Raw genomic sequence first — 23,936 nt, 5'->3', positions numbered from 1 at the left:
GTGCAGTTCTGATCACCTATCTACAGGAGAAAAGATGAATAACTTTGAAAGAGTACAGAGAATATTTACAAGGATGTTGCTGGGACTTGAGGATTTAAGTTACAAGGAAAAGGCTAACTAGGTTAGGACTGTATTCCCTGGAGTATAGGACAATGAGGGTAGATTTGATGGAGGGATAGGTAGAGTAAATGCAGGCATGCTTTATCCACTGAGGTTGGGTGGGACTAGAACTAGAGGTCATGGGTTAAGGGTGAAAGGTGAAATGTTTAAAAGGACCATGAGGAGGAACTTATTTACTCAGAGGGTAGTGATAATGTTCAATAGTTCAATAGTTCCATTTAATATCAGAGAACGTATGCAATATACATCCTGAAATTCTTGGTCTTCGCAGACATCCACACAAACAGAAGAATACCCCAAAGAATGAATGACAGTAAAAACATTAGAACCCCGAAACCCCTTCTCCCCACTCCCACACACAAGCAAAGCATCGACCCTTCCCCCCCCCACTTATTTCAACAAAAAGCATCAGCACCCTCCATCCACCAAGCAAGCATTTAAAGCCCCCAAAGAGAGACTGTGGTCAGGAGTACAGAGAATCTAATCGTTCACCCCGCCCAATGCGACATGCCACAGGCTCTCTCTGTTAAATGAGCTGCCTGCGTAAGTGGTGGATGCTGGTTCGATTCAACCTGTAAGAGAAATTCAGATAAGTATATGGATGGGAGGGGTATGGGGGGCTATGTCTGGGTCAATGGGATTAGACAGAACAGTCATTCAGCACAGACTAGGTAGGCCAAAGGGCCTTTTTCTGAGCCTTAGTACTCTATGACTATAGTCATTGTATGATCTGGCCCAAATAGACTGTAATAATTTTCTTTAATTCTCTGTACTTGCACTTGGCTAGTCAACAGAGCAGTGTGGGTTTAGCCTCTGCCATGCATTAACGCAATCAATCTGTAACACAAGATATCCAATCTTAACTCTTACATTCTTCATGTTGACCTAGTCATTAGTTTTAAAGAGCAGAGAGAGTATCAGTCTCCAGACTTGTAATGAAGGATTCCTGCCCCATGAGAGGAGCATCTCACAGCTCTGGTGGCAAATTGCAAGCCATCTGCCTTCAGAGGTTAAACGTAAAAAAAAAATCTCATCAAAAGAGCTGGACAATTTTTCCAGTGTCACTGATATATGGTAGTGTTTTGACTGATGGTCGAAGGAGGTTGCTGTCTGCAATTTACCACGTTTTGCACATCACATGAGTCACCTTTCAAAAGTAAGACAGTGGTTTGAAAGTCTGATAGTGATGTGAAAGAGTCAAATAGACAATTTTCTTTATTTCTCCTTTTCTATTGGACTGTTAAAATGAACAATAATAGATAGATAGATAGATATACTTTATTGATCCCGAGGGAAACTGGGTTTCATTACAGCCGCACCAACCAAGAACAGAGCATAAATATAGCAATACAAAAACCACAAATGATCAAACAACAATATGCAAACTATGCCAGATGGAAATAAGTCCAGGACCAGCCTATTGGCTCAGGGTGTCTGACCCTCCACGGGAGGAGCTGCAAAGTTCGATGGCCACAGGCAGGAACAACCTCCCGTGATGCTCAGTGTTGTATCTCGGTGGAATATGGCCGGAGTCCAACAGCAAAAAGTTCAATATCCGGTCTACAAACACGTTCCTCGATCGTAATATGATCAGGATTGCACCATCCATTGTTAACCAGAACAGCAAGCCCCCAACTCCTTTACGCTTACCGCTCTCAGTGCATTTCCAGTCAGCCCGAACAGTCTGGAAGCCATCCATGGAAAAGTTTTTTTTAAAAATGCAAACAACAGGAATTCTGCAGATGCTGGAAATTCAAGCAACACACATCAAAGTTGCTGGTGAACGCAGCAGGCCAGGCAGCATCTCTAGGAAGAGGTACAGTCGATGTTTCAGAAAAGTTTTGATCGGGTATATCCTCGTGCAGCCCCATTCCAGTGAAACACATAACACTACACTCCCGAAATGTTCTCTGACTCCTGGCTAGCACCGTGAACTTGTCCATTTTATTACCCACCGAACTCCTCTTCTCCATAAGTCTCTGTTGTCTCGACCCGGTCCTCTTTCCTCGCCTTTGTGATCCCCCCTGCATCTTCTGTGTGTTTTCCTCCAGATTACAGCAGGAGTGTCCGCCGCTCTGTTCACTGAACCGGCCAGCATAAGCACAATCAGCTGGTCCCTGGAACAAACAATGCAACCATACTGCTGCCCTGCTAATGAGACGTGTCCGAATGTAACTATTTCCAGCACTAAAAGCCCAAATAAAACTCTCTTCACCAGCATGTTAGAGAGGGTGCAGCTTCAATGTGTTACCGTGAAAAAAATACAACAAATAAAGTAAGTTAAAAAAGTAAGAAGAAAAAAGTAAGAAAACTAATCGGAACAGCTGTAACAGGCTGCATGCACGACCGGCGCATACGCACTACTTAAAGGAAAGTTTTGCGATTGGTTCTTGGCAGCCTGGGATCTATTCCTGAATTAAGGGCACCATATTAATTGCCACATTGGGGCATTACGGTAGGGTAGTGGTGAGCATAATGCTAGTACAGCGCCAGCAACCTGTGTTCAATTCCTGCCCATGTCTGTAAGGTGGTTACACGTTCTCCCTTTGACCGAGTGGGTTTCATCTGGGTGCTCTGATTTCGTCCCACATTCCAAAGATACATGGGTTAGTAGGCTTCTTTGGTCACAGGGGTGTAATTAGGCAGTATGGGCTCATTGGGCTGGATGTTTGTACATTTGTACGTACTGCCCATGACTACATTGGTTTCCTCCGGTGCTCCAGTTTCTTCCCATCGTTCATCGGTGTATCGGTTAAAACATTAAATGGCCATTGTAAACTGTCCTGTGATTAGACCAGTTTATGGCTCATTGGGCAGGGAAGGCCTGTTCCATGCAGTTTCTCTAAACAAACAAACAAACAACTAAATAAGTAAGTGTTTGATAAATAAACCTTAATACGCTCCTAACCAGAGTCAGGAATTCCTTTCAGCTTCCCCTCCCTCAGCATTTATCTTGAAGGCTGCGTTGTGAGGCTGGAGTGTGGATGGAGTGTGGATGGAGTGAATAGCTCTTAATCCACCCAGTGAATATTTTATAAGTCAGTTCACCTTCCAGTGCCAGTAATAGTCGAGCTATATGGTTGCTGAGCTAGGGGTGATTGCTTATCTCTTATTCTCAGGAGGGTAAGGTTAGTGTCATAATAGGTCTGGGCAGGAAAGTATCATCCATCCTTTGCATACGTCGTGTCACTGAATTGCAGCCTTTGGTATACACTCAATGGCTACTTTATTAAGTACAGGAAGTTCGTGGTCTTCTGCTGCTGAAGCCCATCTGCTTCAAGGTTTGACATGTTGTGCGTTCAGAGATGCTCTTTTGCGCACCGCTGTTGTAACATGTGGTTATTTGAGTTACTGTTGCCTTCTTGTCAGCTAGAACCAATCTGGCTACTCTCCTCTGACCTCTGTCATTAACAAGGCATTTTCACCCACAGAACCGCCACTCACTGGATGTTTTGTTTTGTTTTTTTCCACAATTCTCTGTAAAGGCTGGGGATTGTTGTGCATGTAAATCCCAGGAGATCAGCATCCCAACTGACACCAACAATCATTCCACAGTCAAACAGTCACGTTTCTTCCCCATTCTGATGTTTGGTCTGAAAACAACTGAACCTCTTGACTACGTCTGCATGCTTTTATGCATTGAGTTGCTGCCACATGATTGGCTGATTAGATATTTGCATTAACGAGCAATTGTGCAGGTGTACCTAATAAAGTGCCCACTGAGTGTTTGTTCAGTTATTACTCACCAGATGTAAGCGAATGAGGAGCAATTCAGACTGACCTTAATTATTCATCAGTTGGTGTCACATTGCCTGGAAATGACTCCTTGCGTTTTGTTGTCATTGATGTCCATTTGCTATGATAATCAATGGAACCAAGCCAATATCCCACCGGTTCAGGAAGCAGCCACAGACCCTATCAGATTCCTTCATAAGTCCCTTGGCTCTTCTACCAATCACCTCCCAGCTGCTCACATCATTTCATTTCACCCCCTACCCTATCTACCTACCTTTCCCCTCTCACCTGGATTCACCCACCATCTGCCTGTTCATGCTCCTCCCCCCCCACACACCCTTTTATTCTGGCTTCTGCTCTCTTCCTTCCAAAAACGTTCCTCTCCATAGATATGCCTGACTTGCTGATTTCCCTCAGCATTTTGTGTCTGTTACTTCATAGCTCCAGCATCTGCAAATCATGAATGACAGCTGGTATATTTATTTCTATTTTCTTAAAATATGGAAGGCCATTTGTTCCATCACGTGTATACTACCTCACAGTGTATAGCAACAGTCTGATTCTGCAGCTTACTTTCCTCTAACCTATCCCCCCCTCACAAACTCACCAACTATCCACAAGCTCCCACATCCTCACACACTATGGATAAGTTACAATAACTGTTAACCCATTAGCCTGGGAACTCATATAGTGACACGGAAAGGTGGCAGCAGAAGTCAGAAACGAAGCCTGGAGCTGTCCACTCACTGTGAGAACACACTGACACTGAGTTCTCTTGTTGGTCTTATCAAAACACCCACATGGCCGAGTACTTCTTCCAAAGTGCGCTCTCCTCACCCACCCGATTCCTTCTTCTTCAGCCCTTTACTTTTTCCACTTATCACCTCCCACCTTCCCCACCCACCCACCTTCCCTATCACTCAGACTCATCTATCACCTTCCAGCTTGTACTTCTCCCCGTCCTCCCACCAACCTTCTTATTCTGGTTTCTTCCCCTTCCTTTCCAGTCCCAATGAAGGGCCTCGGCCTGAAATGTCAACCGTTTGTTCCTCTCCACAGGTGCTGCCTGACCTGCTGAGTTCCTCCAGCATTTTGTGTGTGCTACCCTGGATTTTCAGGATCTGCAGAATCTCCTGTGTTTATGACTGGCATGCTAGATTTGCATCAGAACATTATCAAGTTGACATGCATGTTTTCTTCATGAATGGAAAGCTCAAGTCTAACCGTTGCTTGCTTATGGACCCCATCCTGCGCTTCCTACAGATCTCATACTTGGTATCTGTCAACCAGAGGAAGAACCAAGCAACTCTTAACTTTCACCTGAACCCTCCTCGTATCCTACACCTCTCTATATTGTCATTCAGTTCCTGAATCCATTGATTATAATAATCACTTATTTGTAATTGAGATCCTAATAACAGTCCTGAATTTCCCTACCAAACATGTGTGTTACACAGAACATAGAAATAGAACAGTACATCATGTTACAGGCCATTCAGCCCATGATGTTGTTCTGATCCTTTAACCTATGCTAAGATCAATCTAACCTTCTCTCCCACATAGTCGTCCATTTCCTTTCATTCTTGTGCATACCTATGAGTCTCATAAATGCTCCAAATATATCTGCCTCTACCACCACCTCTGGCAGCACCTACCACTCTCTGTATAATATATCCACCTCTGACATCCCCACTATACTTTCCTCCCAATACTTTAAAGTTAGGCTTAGACTTGTATTGTTCAGAAACAATTCTGATTCTATCCTTACTGAACAACACACCAGTGAGTAAATCTTCGTGTGATCTCTTAGACGCTATGACAGAAGGTCATATTTCTGCTGTGGCGTGGCACTAACACTGGCCTGCCTTGTGTGCTGGGGAAAGCATTCAATAGTGGTTTTACAATTTCAATGAATCTCTATGAACACAGGATGAAATCTAGCAGACACTCACCGAATGATGGCCGTGGTGATGGCGTCTCTGCGTGAACGTTACTAAATATTAGGAACTTGTCCAACTTTGGGCCAAAGTGGGGGAATCCCCCTCCAGTGTGAAACCGAACTTGCAAAAATTGGCATTAAGTTGATTTTAGCACTATCATTCTTCGACTGTGTGTAATTTCCAGTAAACGCTTAATCATTTCTCGTAATGGCTATTGGGTAAAGGCTTTGTGATTGGGAACAGTGGATTTTATAACAATGATATGCAATGTATTTCAGACCCGAAATTGTTGGCTCATTACAGCTCTGATGGAAATCTAACACTTCTTTCCCTGCTTAAGTAATTGGAATGTTGACCCTCTCAGTTCAGACAATGTGGTATCTCTTTACAGCTTGCCATGTGCAGCTTTGTGCTTTCCAAGTCAGAGTGCCAGTGATCCATTCATGGAAATGTTCTACAGTGCCAAATGGCCAACATCCAACAGCCTCAAAACAACAACTTGCATTCATATACTGCCTTTAATGCAAGAGCATGAGGGAAATAGAGGCAGGAGGAGAACGCTTGGCTCCTCAAGCCTACACTACCATGCAATATGATCGTGTCTGCCCCATGCCTCAAACCCTCTTCTGTCCCGATTCCCCATAACCCTTAATTCCCTAATCTTTCAAAAGTTGACACACATCCTGCTTGGGTAGCTGAACTGGTCTAACATCCACAGCCCAGAAGGGGAAATAATTCAATGAACATTCTCTGGGATCAAATGTGAGAATGAGATATGTGAGGAGATAAAGATAGATTAGCTTTATTTGTCACATGTACAGTACTGTGTAAAAGTCTTAGGCACATTAGGCACATATATATTGCTTAGGAACATATCTTTGTCTATACCTATATATATATATATTATATAGGGTCCTAACAGTTTTGCAGAGTACTGTAGTAATTTTACATATTGCACTGTACTGCTACATCTGCCGCAAAAATTCTAATTTCATGACGTTAAGAGTGATGATGAACCAGATTCTGATGTGGGTCTCTATTGTGGACGCAGAGTGGGAAGGGGGCAGGGAGAGGGGAATCATGGTTGGAAAAGGGGAAGGTAGAGGGGTGGGAGCGGGAAGCACCAGAGAGATATTCTGTAATGATCAATAAACCAATTGATTGGAATCAAATAACCTTGCCTAGTGTCTCGGGGCTGGGTCTATCTGCCAACCACTATCCCTGCCACTCCTTTTCTGCTACCTGTCCTATACCCCTCCCGTGGTGTCCCACCTTCGATATTTCCAGCATCTTTTGCTCCCGCCAGGTTTACAAACTCTTTCTCCACTCCATATTGCCAAATCCAGTACTGTGTAAAGTCTTAGGCACCCTACCTGTATATACATACTTTAGACTTTTGCACAGTACTGTCATTGAAACATTGAAACAAGCGGTAAAGTGCATCATTTGTGTCAACACAGTCAGGGTGCATACTTCCACGCTTCCAGTGACAGTGTAGCATGCCTGCAACTTACTGACCCTAGCACACCCATCTTTGGAACGTGAGAGGGAACCAGGGTACCTGGAAGAAATGCACGCGGTCACGGCGAGAATGTACAAACCCCACACAGACAGCGGCAGAATTGAATCCAGCTCACTGGTGCTGTAATAGCGTTACACTAACTACTACACTACTGTACCACGTATGAGGATAGATGACCAACAATCAGAGGTGTCTTAAGAGAGTAGTGAGTCTGAAGAGGAAATACCAAAATTTAAAGCCCTGGCAGATGAAGAAGTGAAAACACCTTAAAACCTGAGCTGGAGGAGTGATTGCTGTCAAGATAGGAACTGTGAGGTTGCTGCAGGATCTTTGAAGAACAATTGGAAAGATGCCTTTGATATCTGCCAGCAAAGGTTCAAGGGACTGACTCTATCGATAGACTGAAGAAAAGTTCCTGAGGGCAGTAGGTGATGCATCCCAGATCAGAAATCAAAAATATTTGTTGTTTGAATGTGGCTTCGCCTACATCAGAAAATGACCCATAACACCTTACAAGTTCAGTGGAATGAATTTACAATTGATGTTTTGGGCTGAAACCCTTCATTAGGTCCTGATGAAGGTACTAGGCCTGAAATGTCAACTGCTTATCCCTTTCCAAAGATGCATTCTCACCTGCTGAGTTCTTCCAGCATTTTGTATGTGTTACTCTGGATTTCCAGCTTCTGCAGAACCTCTTGTGTTTTGAATTCAATGCTGCCTAAAGGCTATCCATTATCATCTGATGTTTCAGCAGACTTGATATCCAAGCACTGCCTTGTGTTTCCAAGGTTAGGCAGAACTCTTATTACATCTGTTACAGTTTTATTAGAGAACTGTGGAGTGATATGACCAAATGGCTGGTTAAACCTTGTCAAGGAATGCTTGTGCTGGTTAATCCTTGTCAGAAAAAACGCTTGCTTTGATGGTGGGGGGCCTCAGCAGATGGTTCACTGTTAGCTTAAAGGCCAAAGCAATTGATGAGGAAGAGGGACAGAGGACAGGCTTAAGTGTTCCAGTAGTTAGTAGCCTTCTAAACAACAAGCATGAAATGGAAAATAAATATCTTTAAAATTGAGGTCATTTACTGTATATAATTTTAGCAATGACTTTACATGAATGAATCATTGGGTGGGCCTCACTTCAGTGGATGGCACTCTCAATTTTGTCAAAAGGATGGAGGGTTCAGGCTTTACTCAAGAATCTGGAGGATAGGGTGGCGCAACAAGTAGAGCCGCTGTCGACAACGGCAGGGACCTGGGTTCCACCCCTATCTTGGGTGCATCTGCGTGGAGTTTGCACAGACATTTCCTCTGGTTCCTCCCACGTCCCAAAGATATGATGTTTAGTAATTAATTAAAACATAGAACAGTACAGGACAGGGACAGCCCCTCTGGCCTATGAACTAACTGCAAATGATGCCTAATTAAATTAACCCCTTCTGCCTGCACTTAATCAATACCCCTCCATTCCCTGCATATTTATGCATCTATTTAAAAGCCTCTTAAATGTCTCTATCGTATGTGCTTCCATCATCATGTTCCAGGCACTCTCTGTGTAAAAATCTTGCTTTCACATCTCTTTTGAACTCTCCAACGACACCCTCCCACATCTTAAGCATGTGTCCTCTTGTATCAGACATGATTAGTACTGGCCATGGCTAATTGACCCTCGTGTGTAGATAACTAGAATCTAGGGGAGGGCTGTTGAGAATATGGGGATAATATTAAATAGGATTGATGTACGATTAATAGTTAGCATGGACTTGGTGGTCTAATGCCTTAATAATAATGCCTTGCAAGATGCGAAACGAAAGACTGTGTGGCGCACCACTCCTCACACAGACAGTGGGTGGCCGTTGACTCACAAAGAGTTCATTCGCCCTTTGACAGGTTTTGTTTTTAGTCCTGCTGGGTGCCTACACACCCTCCTCCCTGGTTAACCGAAGTTCACCAGGGGGTGTGCCGGTTGAGTTGCCGACAACCCAACCCGAGACAGGTAGTACTGGGCTACCTGGTACCAGTAGCGAGGCAAAAGGCCCTGACCTGACATAATCTCGATTTGGCAGATGACATAGTCCTGCTCTCTGACCAGATGGAGGAAGCACAGCAGCTACTGACAAAAGTGGAAATTGAGTGCAATAAAGTTGGACTTCACCTAAACGCTAAAAAGACAGAGTACATGGCGCTTAACTGTGACGAAGGTACTCTCAAGACTGTAAAGAATGATACCATTAAGAAAGTCTTTGACTACAAGTACCTTGGGTCAAGAATGATGAGTTCAGAGAAGGACATAAAGATACAGAAGGCGCTGGCGTGGAGGGCTATGAATGACATGAAAGAAATCTGGAAATCGAACCTGACCAGAAGGCTTAAAAAGACAATCTTCATAGCAGTCAGAGTCCATTCTCACGTACGGATGCAAGACGTGGACACTCATCAAGACTATGCGAAAGTCTCTAGATGGTTGCTATACACGAATGCTCTGGATGGCTCTTGATGTGAGTTGGCAACAGCACGTGACGAATGTCGAGCTTTATGATGACCTACCGATGCTCACCACTAAAATCGAGGCGAGAAGACTGCAACTAGCGGGGCGCTGTCTACGCCACCCTGAGCTACCTGCCAGCCTAGTCATCATATGGGAGCCCAAGCACGGGAGGATGAACCCTGGGCGCCCTCGCAAGACTATGGTCAACACGCTCCTAGAAGACAGCGGCGCGGCTAATGTAGGTGAACTGAACACACTGATGAGGGAGAGGGAGAAGTGGAGAGTCCATCATCATGCCCAACGCCGGCCCCCTAGGCCTGAGTCAACGTAGTAATGGTGGGCTGAAGGGCCTGTTTCTGCACTCCATGAAATCCAGCCTTGCTAGTGATTATGTAATCTTTATCATATTGCACTTGGTAGGAACTGATGCGTCATATATGACTGTATTTTTCCATCAGTGATTAACATCACAGCAACTTTGCTGGGTGTGGAACAGCCTACCTCTCAGTGGCCAATTTATTAGGTACAAGAGGTACAGTACCTAATAAAGTGTCCACTGAGTGTCTGTTCATGGTCTTTTGCTGCTGCAGCCTATCCACTTCAAGGTTTGACATATTGTGCATTCAGAGATGCTTTTCTGCATGTCACTCTTGTAATGTGTAGTCATTTAAGTTACTGTCGCATTCCTGTCAGCTTGAACCAGCCTGGCCATTGTCCTCTGACCATTCTCATTAATAAGACATCTTTCCCAGGGAACTGCCTCTCACTGGATGTTTTTGTTTTTGTTTATTGTACCCTTCTCTGTAAACTCTAGCGACTGTTGTGCATGAATATCCCAGGAGATCTGCAGTTTCTGAGATACTCAAACCACTCCATCTGGCACCACAATCATACCAGTCAAAGTCACTTAGATCACATTGCTTCCCCATTCTGATGTTTAGTCTGAACAACAACTGAACCTCTTGACCATGTCTGCATGCTTATATGCATAGAGTTGCTGCCACATGATTGGTTGATTAGATATTTACATTAATGAGCAAGTGTTCATGTGTACCTAATAAAGTGGCCACTGAGTGTAAAGTCATAAGGACTACTATCAAAATTGAAATCTTTCTTGCTTTTGCCCGCTGATGTTACATATCCTGATGATTTACCAGATGAAATTATCCAGACTGAAGCTGATATTTTTCTGTTTTCTGATTCCTTTTCTGGAGAACAGGATGAAATGGGAACTTGTGAGCTGATTAGACATTTGTTAGGTGGTAACATTAAGCTACATAGCAGTAGGCATCTGAATGTCAAGGAGGACAGTCCTCTCTGACAGGTTTACTAAACACCTACAGTCCATGGAGTTCCTGAAGCCTTTGATAAACATTGACACAAGATAATAGATGGGGTAAAATTTTTATTCTTCACCCCCTAAGAGAGTGTGGGAGTGCCACCTGTCAAGAATATCTGCTCCAGTGTTGAGGTGAGATCTGATTTTGAACCTTGATTTTGCATCTGAGCAAATTTATTGTGCAAGACAGTACAATCTTGTGATTGAACCACAACCATCTTCTCTCTGAGTCGCTCTGGCTTGATCTGGGAACGTAGGAAGAAGTAAAACCCATTATTGGTAACTGCATATGGATGTGAAAGCTGAACTTTTCCAAAACAGCGTGACAACTTACTGGAGCCTCATATCGGAAGAAAATTGCTTAAACTGCCATGGGCAGCCAGGCAAACAGTAACACAGTGATTCATGCAATCACTTTACAGCACCGACAATCACCGATTGGGTTCGATTCTTGCCACCGTCTGTAAGGAGTTGTGTATTCTCCCTGTGACCACCTCGGTTCATCCGGGTGCTCCAGTTTACTCCCACATTCCAAGGACAGGTGGGTTAGGGTGAGTAATTTGTGGGCATGCTATGTTGGAGCAACACTTGCAGGCTGTCGCCAGCACAATCCTTGCTGATTTGACTTGACGCAAACGATGCATTTCACTCTATGTTTTGATGTTTTGATGTACGTGTGACAAATAAAGTTAATCTTTTAAACCAAGCATCTGGACCTGGGCCAAATAAAGTCAGCTTGAGGCCACAATGTTCACGTAGAAATTGGACAAACCATGCAGGAGAGAAGGCAGTCATGCTGGTTAATGGAAGGACAAAGAGGAGGATTGGATGTAAGAAGCCAGCCACTGTTTCTGCCCCTGAAGCAGGTCTGAGGTATCATTGGCAGCACGTTCAATTGAGTCATTAATAGCCATCACCAGCTCAATAGCTCCCGTCTCACTAGAAAACAAGTTGAACTTGAACTTCACATTTGTCCCAGTGGTGAGAGGTCACATGCTGCCGATGACCTCCCACTGGCAAGTCCAAAGAAAGAACTTCCATTTCTGTAGCACCTTTCACGATCACAGCACATCCCAGAACACTTTTCAATCAGCGGCCTACTTTTTCTGAAGTGGCTCTGTTCTTTTGGGGGGGGGGGGAATGCACAGCAAGCTCCCACAGCTCAGAGCAAGTCAAAGAGCAGATTATTTGTTGAGAGATAAATTGGGCAGGACACAGGCGAAGAAACAACACATAAATCACTGAACAATTGTGGGTATCATGGTAGTGTAGCGGTTAGCATAACACTACTACAGTGTCAACAATCCAGGTTCAGGTCTTAATGCTGTCTGTAAGGTGTTTGCCCCATGATCACATGGGTTTCATTCAAGTGCACCCTTTTCCTCCCTCACTGAAAAGACTTCTGGGTTATTAAGTTAATTAATCACATGGGTGTAATTGGGCAGTGAAGATTCATTGGACTGGAAGAGTCTGTTACTGTGCTGCATCTCCAAATAAAAAAATCAGAAAAAGACAGCATTTTTGAAGGGAAATTCATATTGTTAAAATTTGTTCACAATACGATGACTTAATTTCCGATTGGTATCTCTGATCGTGCAGCACTGCCTCAACATTGGACAGGGAGATATAATCGTCCAGGTAATGTTGGGCTTGTATTTTCTTCCACGTCTCTGTTTAACAAGGTGAGCGACACGGATAGCACTGCTAACCCAGCTTCCGTTGTAGATGGGGAATTGCGCTCAGTTAACACCAGTGGTGAATTCAGCAATGAATCAGAGGCTATATCGCAGTTCTTAAAAGGCACATACGCAGCAATTACTGTCTGGTATGGAGGGGCCGCTGCACAGGATCAGAAAAAGCTGCAGAGAGTCAGACAGCTCCAACATGGGCACTGGCCTCCCCAGCATCCTGGACACCCTCAAAGTGTGGTGCCGCATAAAGACGGCATCAATTGTTAAGGACTCCCATCACCCAGGACATGCCCTCTTCTCATTGCTACCATCAGAGGGGAGGTACAGGAACCTGAAGACACATACTCAATGTTTTTTTAGGAACAGCTTCTTCCCTCCACTGTCAGATTTCTGAACTAATAATGAACCAACCCGTGAACACAACCTGACTATTTTTTTTTGCTCCCTTTTTGCACTATATTGTAACTTAAATGTGTAATATATACTCAGTGGCCACTTTATTAGGTACACCTGTACACCTGCTCATTAATGCAAATATCTAATCAGACAATCATGTGGGAGCAACTCACTGCATAAAATCATGCAGGCACGACTAAGAGGTTCAGTTGTTGTTCAGACTAAACATCAGAATGGGGAAGAAATGTGATCTAGGTGGCTTTGATCTTGGAATAATTGTTGGTACCAGACAGAGCGGTTGGAGTGTCTCAGAAACTGCTGAGAGCTTGGGATTTTCATGCACCACAGTCTCTATTATTACAGAGAATAGTGAAAGAAAAAGGTTCATTGAGTGGCAAAAACATGCATTACCACGGTGGTGTGCAGAAAAGCATCTCTGAAGATGCAACACGTTGAATCTTGAAGTGGATGTGCTACAGCAGCAGAAGACCTCACTGAGTGTATATGAATTTCCTATTGTAATTTATAGTTTTTATAATGTACTTCACTGTGCTGCCGCTGCAAAACAACACATTGCATGACATATGCCAGGGCTATTAAATCTGTTGCTGATTCTGATTTATTGAATGATAGGTTTATGGAACCTATTTTGCTGGCCTCAACTCCAGGCTTGCTGCAGTCTGATCTGCAGGGAGTGCTGTGACTTGTGACAACACCAGGGAGGTCTATGAGCTGGCAACTCAAGAAAATCACTTTACTTCCATGGGTTTAGCTACAAACTCCATATCACCTAATCTTGGGCCTACACATGGACTCTAGGCCTGTGTTGCTGCGTGTGCACCCAGAGCCAGGGACGAGGGTGTTGGTGGTTTGGAGGGGCAGGGTTTGCAGGGACAGGATTGGTGGATGGTTGGCATTTGAGGTGGGGTTTGCGAGGGAGAGCAGTCTGTGCACCAGTTAGTAATATTATCGAGGAAGATCGCAAATTAGAGTGAACAGCCCTTCTCCACCACTCTGTAACATTAGCATAGAGTTATAGAAAGACACAGTATAGAACCAGGCCCCTTGGCCTGCCAAATTCATGCTGATTATCAACCATCCTTTTATGTTGGTCTTCCAATAGTCCCATTTTATCCCCAGATTCCTATCAACTCTCCACAGATGCTATGACCCTCGAGCACACTAAGGTCAGCTACCCTACCAAGCTACACGTGCTTTGATGTGGGTGGAAACCAGAGAACCGGAAGGAAACCCACAGGAAGAGCAAACGCCATTCAACACCTGTGGTCAGAATTGAACCTAGGACTTGGTGCAATGAAGAGGCACCTCTGCCTTCTGCACCAGGCTGAAAGCCATGGCATTGTCGGCACAGGCCTTAACACAAAACAGCAACCACAAAAATGGAATTTATTATTATGCCGCCACATCTTCCCTTTATGTGTGGCCTGACAGATTTGCAAAAATAAATTCTGATATTGTCGAGCTGACCTTCAATCATGCGTGACACAGACTAATGAACACTGGAGCAGCACAGTGTTCAGTGTATGTAAACGGTGGAACGAGTTTAATCCCGATGTTTGGTTCAAGATTCAAGATTGTTTATGGTTATTCTTCAGAATACAAGTGTAAAGGAGAAAAAAATGATTGTTACTCCGGATCTGATGTAGCACAAACAACACAATAAGCATAAAACACAATAAATATAAATCTAAGACTATAAGACAGAGGAGCAGAATTAGGCCATTCAGCCCATTGAACCTGGTTTCATCATGGCCAATTTATTATCCATTTCAACCCCATTCTCCTGCCTTCTCACCATAACCTTTGATGCCCTGACTAATCAAGAATCTATCAATCTCTGCTTCAAATATACCTCAATGACTTGGCCTCCACAGCCATCTGTGGCAATGAATATCACTGACTCTCCAACCTCCAGCTAAAAAAATTCCTTCTCATCTGTTCTAAATGTGTGTTCCTCTATTCTAAGTTTGTGCCCTCTTGTCCTAGACTCCTCCACTATAGGAAACTCCCTCTCCACGTCCACTCTATTCAGATCTTTCAATATTCAGAGACATCAAAAGCTCCTTTAGGTTAACCCATTCATTCTCAGAATCATTCTCGTGACCCTCACCAATGCCAACACATCCCTTCTAAGGTAAGGGGCCCAAAACTGCTCACAGTTCTCCAAGTGAGGATTACCAGTGCTCACCATTCTCAACATTACGTCCTTGCTTTTATATTCTAGTGCTCTGGAAGTGAATTCTAACATTGCATTTGCCTTCCTTACCACTGACTCAACCTGCAAGTTAACCTTTAGGGAATCCCGCACAAGGACTCCCAAGTCCATTGCACCTCTGATTTTTGAATTTTCTCCCTGATTAGAAAAAAATAGCTTATGTGTTATTTCTTTCACCAAAGTGCACGACCACAAACTTCCCTGTTCTCTATTCCATCTGCCACTTTCTTGCCCATTTCCCCCAATCTGTCTAAGTCCTTCTGCAGACTCCTCACTTCCTCAACACTACCTGTCCCTCCACCTATCGTCATATTGTCTGCAAACATGGCCACAACGCCATCAATTCCATCGTCCATATCATTGACGTATAACGTGAAAAGAAATGGTCCCAACACTGATCGTCGTGGCACACCAGCAGCCAACAAGAAAAGGCCCCCTATATACTGACTCTTTGCCTCCTGCCAGTCAGACAATTTTCTCTCCATGCTAGTACATTTCCTGTAATACCATGCGCTCTTATCCTGTTTAGCAGCCTCATGTGTGGCACCTTGTTAAAGGCCTTCTGAAAATCCAAGTAAACAGCATCCACTGACTCCCCTTTGTCTATCCTGTCTGTAATTTCCTCAAAGAATTTCAACAGATTTGTCAGGAAAAGCTTCCCCTAACTAAACCATGCTGACTTTAGATTACTTTATCATGCACCATCAAGTACCCCAAAACCTCATCCTTAATAATGGACTTCAATATCTTCCCAACCACTGAAGTCAGGTTAACTGGTCAATAATTTCCTTTCTTCCGCCTCCCTCCCTTCTTAAAGAGTGGAGTGACATTTGCTATTTTCCAGTCCTCTGGATTCATGAGGAAATTGAAGCACAAGCAGGCATCAGAATGCTGGAGGAACTCAGCAGGGCATATGAAAACGCAGCAGGATGGTGACTGTGTCAGTGCAGATATGAAGTGTGGAGTGATAAGTGTAAAGTTACGTACTTTGTGGTATGAAGGGTGCTGAGGGGCTGTGGAGTGGAGTGGCCGATGTGGATATAGTGGTGACGAGGTGGTTAATGGGTGGAGGTGCTGATCTGCCTGACGGCTTATATATATGGAGTTTACATGGACCCCTGTGACTGTGTGAGTTTCCTCTGGTTGCTCTGGTTTCCTCCTGTAACTCAGAGATAAACGCAACCACAGAACAGGATGAATGGGCTAAATATCCTCCTCCTGTATCCGAAGTGGCCTGCCAACATCCCACCTAAAAATGACACCAGGAGGAACTTATTGCAGCACAATTGAGAGAACACAGGTCCTGTGAGAACTTTTGCTCCTATCCACATCGCTGGTGCTCAGGGATCAGAGACACAGAGCTAAGCAGGCAGCTCTAGGACCATTGTGACCTTCAATAAAAGACTGTAAATCTTGTCATAACACATTATCGTTAATAGTCACACATGTCATTTTGATTAATAGTGAAGAACACATAAACTCGCTTCTAAATAGTATAGGCAGCTTCAAGGAGTTGTCCTAACCTTTTTCTGTTAAGTGTACATAAAGCGTGGGAGGATCTCATCTATCCAAGGGTTCTGTGTTATTTTACATTTTTAACACCTAGAGATTTGCATCACAGCTTGGGATGAAAACTGCTTTCCCAAGATCGCAAGAAACTGTAGAGTTATGGACGTGGCTCAGTGCTTCACGAAATCCATCTGTTATGATTTAATATTTCAGTAATATTTGAGAAATATTGTAAATATTTTGTTTGATTAAGCATTCTTTGTTGTTTACATAATTCATTACGGATTATATGTAAAAGTACATGAATGCTATATGTCATTACGCCACCATATCATAAGCGTGCGCCTCACTGAAAATAAAAATGAGGTAAACACTCATCCACTGGCTCCGTGCTTTTCTTTTGCTTAGTGTTTCGGAGTTACAAAACATAACAGTGGTGACGAGGAAGTTTTAAATGAACCTGAGACTACCTACATGTTGAAGTGCCGTGAGATGTTTGATTTTTAAAAAAAGTGCAGAACACTTTCTTTGCAAGAGGAGAGAAATGGTTGAGTAAAAACAGCGCAGCATGTGTTTTCTTTGGAAAAGAAGAGAGGTAGTTGAGTTAAGAAAAAAAGGCAGAAAATGTATGAATTTCATGGGTTTATAAACAAGGAGTACTGGGTGATAGTAATAATAAATTTAAAAATAGCAGAAATGGATGGCTACGTCAAGAAGATAGATGCATTCAATTTCACAACAGATAATTGGATTTTATACACAGAGTGAATTGAGCAGCATTTTCAAGCAAATGAAATAGCCAATGAAAAGTAAGTGTTTTGCTGAGTGCATTGGGTGGAAAGGGATACGGTTTGCTTAGAAGTTTGACTGCTCCAGCCAAATCAGTCAAAATGAGCTTTGCTGATATTGGGAAAGTAATGCAGGAACATTTAAAACTAAAACCATTGTTGTTTGCAGAACACTTTAGGTTTCATAAGTGGAATCAAAAGGAAGGGGAGTCCGTTTTAGCTTACAGTACGTGGTTGAATTGAAGAGATTGTCTGAGCATTGTCTGTTCATTAATGGGCTTATTGATGCACTGAGAGATCATTTAGTTTGTGGAATCTTACAAAAAAGCATTCAAAAACAGTTCCTAACTGAAGCAGAACTTACATTTAAAAGAGTAGTTCAAATCGCTTTAGAACAGCAGACAGAGGCACAATTAAGTCGCAGTCGGGAATGAAAGGAAGCGTGAACAAAATTGTAATGTCTAAACAGGGTTTCCCAACTAGGGTCCACAGACCACTCAGTTAATGATAGTGGTATATGGCATCAAAAAAGGATGGGAACCCCTAGTCTAAACAGAAACAGGCCTGGACGAACAAATTATGTTACCTTTGTGGCAGGGTCTCACCAGACCAATGCAGGTTTAAAGATGAAACTTGCAGAAAATGCTCCAATCAAACCAGCAGAAATGAGTTTGATGATATCATGAAGATTTAGACCCAAAATCATTGCTGACTGCAGAATGCCTAAGGTTTCATAAGCGGGATCAAAGGAAAGGGAATCCATTTCAGTGTATGCAGCTGAACTGAAGAGATAGTTTGAGCATTGTCTGTTCAGTGATGGGCTTAATGATGCACTGAGAGATCATTTAGTTTGTGGAATATTACAAGAATGCATTCAAAAATGGCTTCTAACTGAAGCACAACTTGTATTTAAAGAGCAGTGGAAATCTCTGTATCTATGGAAACAGCAGACAGGGATGCAATTCAGTTGCAATCAGGAATGAACAAGAGTATGAGCAAAATAGCAACGTCTAGACAGAAACATGCCTGGCCAAACAAATTGTGTTATTGTTGTGGCAGGGGCTCACATATACCAGACCAATGCAGATCTCATGGCAAAATTTGCAGAAAAGGCAATGAAGTAGGACACATACAAAGAACGTTGGGTTGATAAAAAAAAATAGACTGCACAGGCAAGAGAAAAAGAGAAAAAGTCAAGTTGCAGTTTCAAAAAGAGCACTCATCTGCATGCTGTTAATGAAAAATCTGATAATGATGAGAGTGACACAGGATTGAGTAGCCTTGAGATTTAACTGTGAAAACTAACAATAGACAAGCATATGTCTTACACCAGAAGTGAACAGCAAATTAATTAGAATGGAAATGGACACTGGATTGGCTGTTTTGGCATTCCACAAAATAATTTTGAATGGTATTTTAAAGATACTGAACTGAAGCCTGTAGGTATCCAACAAAGAACTTATACAGGAGAAAAGATCATTCCTATGGGAATGACATTTGTAACAGTGAAATACAACAACCAACAAGCCACATTGAGCTTGTATATGGTAAAATCAGGAGGGTTAGCATTGTCGAGCTGTGAGTGGCTGAGACAACTGTAACTTGACTGGAGATCCATGCACCATTTGCATACCTCATCCCCAGCAACGGAGACAACCGAAAGCAAGTTAAAAAAGATACTGGATGATGCCACAGCAGTGTTCAGGGATGGCATTGAAAAACTCAAACATATCAAAGGTAAAACATCGATAAATGAAAATTGTGCACCCAAGTTTTAAAGTGCTCATCTGGTTTCTTATATCATCTGTGATGAAGTGGCCAGTGAGCTACACGTGTATTTTCCAAGACACTGAATAGAAAGCCCTGCTGATCTTCAAGGTAGTGTTGTAAGACCTTTCATTTTAATCTGGGAGAGAAAGCTGGATCTAAGTTTAATTCCAAATCCTAAAAGTGTCACCAAGGACAGGTCACTACGACTATCTTATTGTTATTGTTTACTGACTTCTTAGTGTGTCCGGCCATTAGAATCAAATATTATTTTGTATTGACTTCATGGTGTTTCTGACTATTAGAACCAAATTTGATCCCGTAGAGGTTAAATGCTTAACAGTCTCCATTCCAGTCCTCCCAGGAATCTAGTTCCTTTATCCACATTATTTAAAGTCTTGTAAAATAACTTCCGTTATTCTCTGTGTACTTCCATTCTGGCAACAGTTTACCAGACTGGAGTGTAAGCCTTTTCATGTGCTTGGGTCTGGAATGCGGTTGGAATAACCTAACAGGGGATGAATGCCACCAATTGTGCTTCCTTTGGCACTTTAAAGGTGATTAATGGACCTTCCATGTAATACAGGGGAGAGTTTCAACCACAACACACACCCACAAATGGACTCAGTGGCCACTTTATTAGGTGCCTTCTATACCTAATAAAGTAGCCCCTGAGTGTATGTTCATAATCTTCAATCTCTCATTGCTACAATCAGAAGTTCCCTCTTGCTTCAAAAGTTCAAGAATTCTGATTCCGATTTTGCTGCTGTATCGCACCCACTTCAAAGTTTAATGTACTGTCCATTCAGAGATGTTCTTCTGTACATTACTGTCCTTACATGTATTTATTTGAGTTACTCTCACCTTTCTGTCAGCTTGAGCTAGTCTGACCCTCCTCCTCTGACCTCTTTCATCAACAAGGCATTTTCGCCCCAGAACTGCTGCTCACTGGACGTTTTATGTTTTTGCACCATTCTCTGTAACCTCTAGAGATTGTTGTGTGTAAAAATCCCAGAAGATATCTGCTTCTGAGATATTCAAACCACCCCATCTGGCACGAACAATCATTCCAGTCAGTCACTTTGTTACGATGCGCGTCCATCTGTGCCAGCTTCCGAGGTTTAGATGCTCTAACTCCCCAGAATACGGATAGCTGGCGCGGCCCTTTAAAGATTCAGGACAGTCCCGCTAATTGACAATCATGTTTTGGGCAACAAGGACTGAGCATTTAAGGAGCACCTGAACTGTGGTTCCGTGCTCAATCGCAAGCCTACTCATGACTTCGTCTGGTGTTTGTTTTGTGCTCAGGTTCTCCGTGTCCCGATCCATGCCATGGATACTCCAGCATTTCGATCCAAGCCATTCTCATTGAAGTTCTCAATGTGGATAAGTCGCCTGGACCAGATGGACTACATCCTAGAGTCCTGGGAGAGGTAGTAGAGGAGATAATGGATGCATTGGTCCTGAATCTTCAAGAATCATTTGATTCTGGCATGGTCCCAGAGGAATGGATAATTGAAAATATCATTCCACTCTTTAAGAAGGAAGGAAGGCAAAAGAAATGAAATTATAGCCTGTTAGCCTAACCTCAGTGATTGGGAAAGTGTTGGAGTCTATTATTAAGGATGAGGATTCGGGGTACTTAGAGACGAATGATAAAATAAATCAAAGTCAGCATGGTTTCTGTAAAGGGAAATCTTGCCTGACAAATCTGTTGGAGTTCTTTGAGGAAGTAACAAACAGGGTGGACAAAGGAGAGGCAGTGAATGTCATTCACTTGGAGTTTCAGAAGGCATTTCATAAGGTGCCACACATAAGGCTGCTTAACAAGATGAAATCCTATGGCGTTACGGAAATGATACTGACATGTATAGAGGAATGGCTGACAGGCAAGAGGCAGTGAGTGGAAATAAAAAGGTCTTGTTTTGGTTGACTAGTGGTGTTCCTCAGAGGTCAGTATTGGGACTGCTACTTTTCACATTGTTGAGCTGGTTGTGGATCACAGGAGGAATGGAGATGGGCTAACCCCTATTGACATCAATGGATCTGGGGTGAGAGGGTAAACAGCTTCAAGTCCCTCAGCATTCACATCACCGAGGATCTCAAGTGGTCTGTGCACTCCAGCTGTGTGGTGAAAAAGACACAACAGCGCCCTTTTCACCTCAGACGGTTGAGGAAGTTTGGTATGGGCCCCCAAATCCTAAGAACTTTCTACAGGGATACAAATGAGAGCATCCTGACTGGCTGCATCACTGCCTGGTATGGGAACTGTACCTCCCTTAATCGCAGGATTCTGCAGACAGTGGTGCGGACAGCCCAGCACATCTGTAGATGTGAACTTCCCACTATTCAGGATACTTACAAAGACAGGTGTGTAAAAAGGACCCGTAGGATCATTGGGGACTCAAGCCATCCCAACTTATTCCAGCTGCTACCATCCGGGAAACAGTACCGCAGCATAAAAGCCAGGACCAAAAGGCTCCGGGACAGCTTCTTCCACCAGGCCATCAGACTGATGAACTCACACTGATTTCAGTGTACTCTATATTACATTCACTGTTCTATTTATTATAAATTACTATGATTGCACATTGTACATTTAGATGGAGATGTATCATAAATATTTTTAGTCCTCGTATGTGAAGGATTTAAGAAATAAAGTCAATTCAAGATAATGAAATTGATGGCTTTGTGGCAAGTTTGCGGAAGATATGAAGATAGGTGGAGGGGTAGGTAGTGCTGAGGAAGCAATGCAATTGCAGCAGGACTTAAACAAATTGGAAGAATGGGCAAAAAATGGCAGATGGAATTCAGTGTTGGGAAATGTATGATAATGCATTTTTGTTAAAGGAATGATAGTGAGACTATTATTTAAACGGGGAGAAATTTCTAACATCAGAGCTGCAGAGGGACTTTGGAGTCCACATGCAAGATTCCCAGAAGGTTAACTTACAGGTTAAGTCTGTAGTAAAGAAGGCAAATGCAATGTTGGTATTTATTGCAAGGAGAATAGAATATAAAAGCAAGGAGATAATGCTGAGGTTTTATAAGACACTAGCCAGGCCACACTTGGAGTATGGTCAACAGTTTTGGGATCCATAACTCAGAAAGGATGTGTTGTCGTTGGAAGGGGTCCAGAAGAGGTTCACGAGGATGATTCAGGAATGAAAGGGTTAACACATGAGGAACATTTGGCAGCTTTGGGCCTGCACTCACTGGAATTTAGAAGAATGCGGGAGGATCTCATTGAAATTTACTGAATGTTGAAAGGACTAGGTAGGGTGGATGTGGAGAGGATGTTTCCTCTGGTGGGCATATCCAGAACTAGAGGTCAAAGCCTCAAAACTGAGGGGCGACCTTTTAGAACAGAGGTAAGGAAGAATTTTTTTAGCCAGAGAGCAGTGAATCTGTAGAATGCTCTGCCACAAACTGTGGCGGAGCCAAGGCCGTGGGTATAATTAAAGTGGAAGTTGATAGTTTCCTGATTGGTCAGGGCATCAAAGGATATGGCAAGAAGGCAGGTGTATGAGGTTTAGTGGGATCACGGATCAGCCCTGATGGAATGACAGAGCAGATCTGATGGGTAGAATGGCTTAATTCTGCTCCTATGTCTTATGGTCTTATGGTCTCATCACAGTATGATTGAACCAGTATGGACCCAGTAGGATATCAGAGACTTCTGTCCGCTATGACCAGCCATACCAAAGATATTTTCCAACAGAGCCTGGAGATGCATGACCTCCAGGTAGCCATGGGTCAACTTTTGCAAGGAGGAGGCCAGGGTCACTTGGGAGAACCAGATGGTTACGATCCTGAGCTGGTACCTCAATCAACCCTGGAGATATTCAACAGCGAACTGGGTTCTTGCAGTAACTTCCTCACCCAGTGCTCATTAGAGTTTGAGGTCCAGCCGTCCCGGTTCCCTTTGGAGCAAGCTTCAGATGACCTGATGAAGGTTCGACCGCGGGGGGTGGGGAGGACGGTCAGCGGCCGACTATGCGATTCAATTTCGGACCTTGACCATGCTATACCGCTATAGACTCCGAGATAGTGAAGGATGCCCCTGTCTTGGGAGAGCCAGCAGAGAACTTAGAGGTTCTCATCGACCAGTCTATCTGCCCGGAGAATCGTCTGGTAGAGTGTAAATGGAATTACATGATAAGGTTGAGGAGGGCTAGCCTGAACCCGGACTCAGTTCATCGTTGTTCCCCTCCCCAACCTCAGACCATGACCAGTGCGTTGCCTGCTCAAGATCCAGTTGAACACATGCTAATCAGTTGCTCGAGACTCTCCACCAATGGAAGGAAACAGGTCTCCTGCGGGCTGAATATTTGAAGCTGCAGCCACCTGGGGAACTGCTAAGACTGTCCAATGTCGGGAGGACTGTGAAGGTAGCAACCACTAGG

General features: G+C 43.4%; 1 protein-coding gene across 2 annotated transcripts in view; it reads right to left on the bottom strand.

Annotated features, from left to right (window-relative positions):
- LOC134358371 (ras-GEF domain-containing family member 1A-like) overlaps positions 1 to 23,936 on the bottom strand; it is a 330,060-nt gene that overhangs the window by 107,578 nt on the left and 198,546 nt on the right. The window lies entirely within an intron of this gene.

Source organism: Mobula hypostoma, chromosome 18 (genome assembly GCF_963921235.1).
Source record: "Mobula hypostoma chromosome 18, sMobHyp1.1, whole genome shotgun sequence".
Taxonomy (NCBI): domain Eukaryota; kingdom Metazoa; phylum Chordata; class Chondrichthyes; order Myliobatiformes; family Myliobatidae; genus Mobula; species Mobula hypostoma.
The sequence above is the reverse complement of the archived record's forward strand: the minus strand, read 5'-3'. Positions and strand labels throughout refer to the sequence as shown.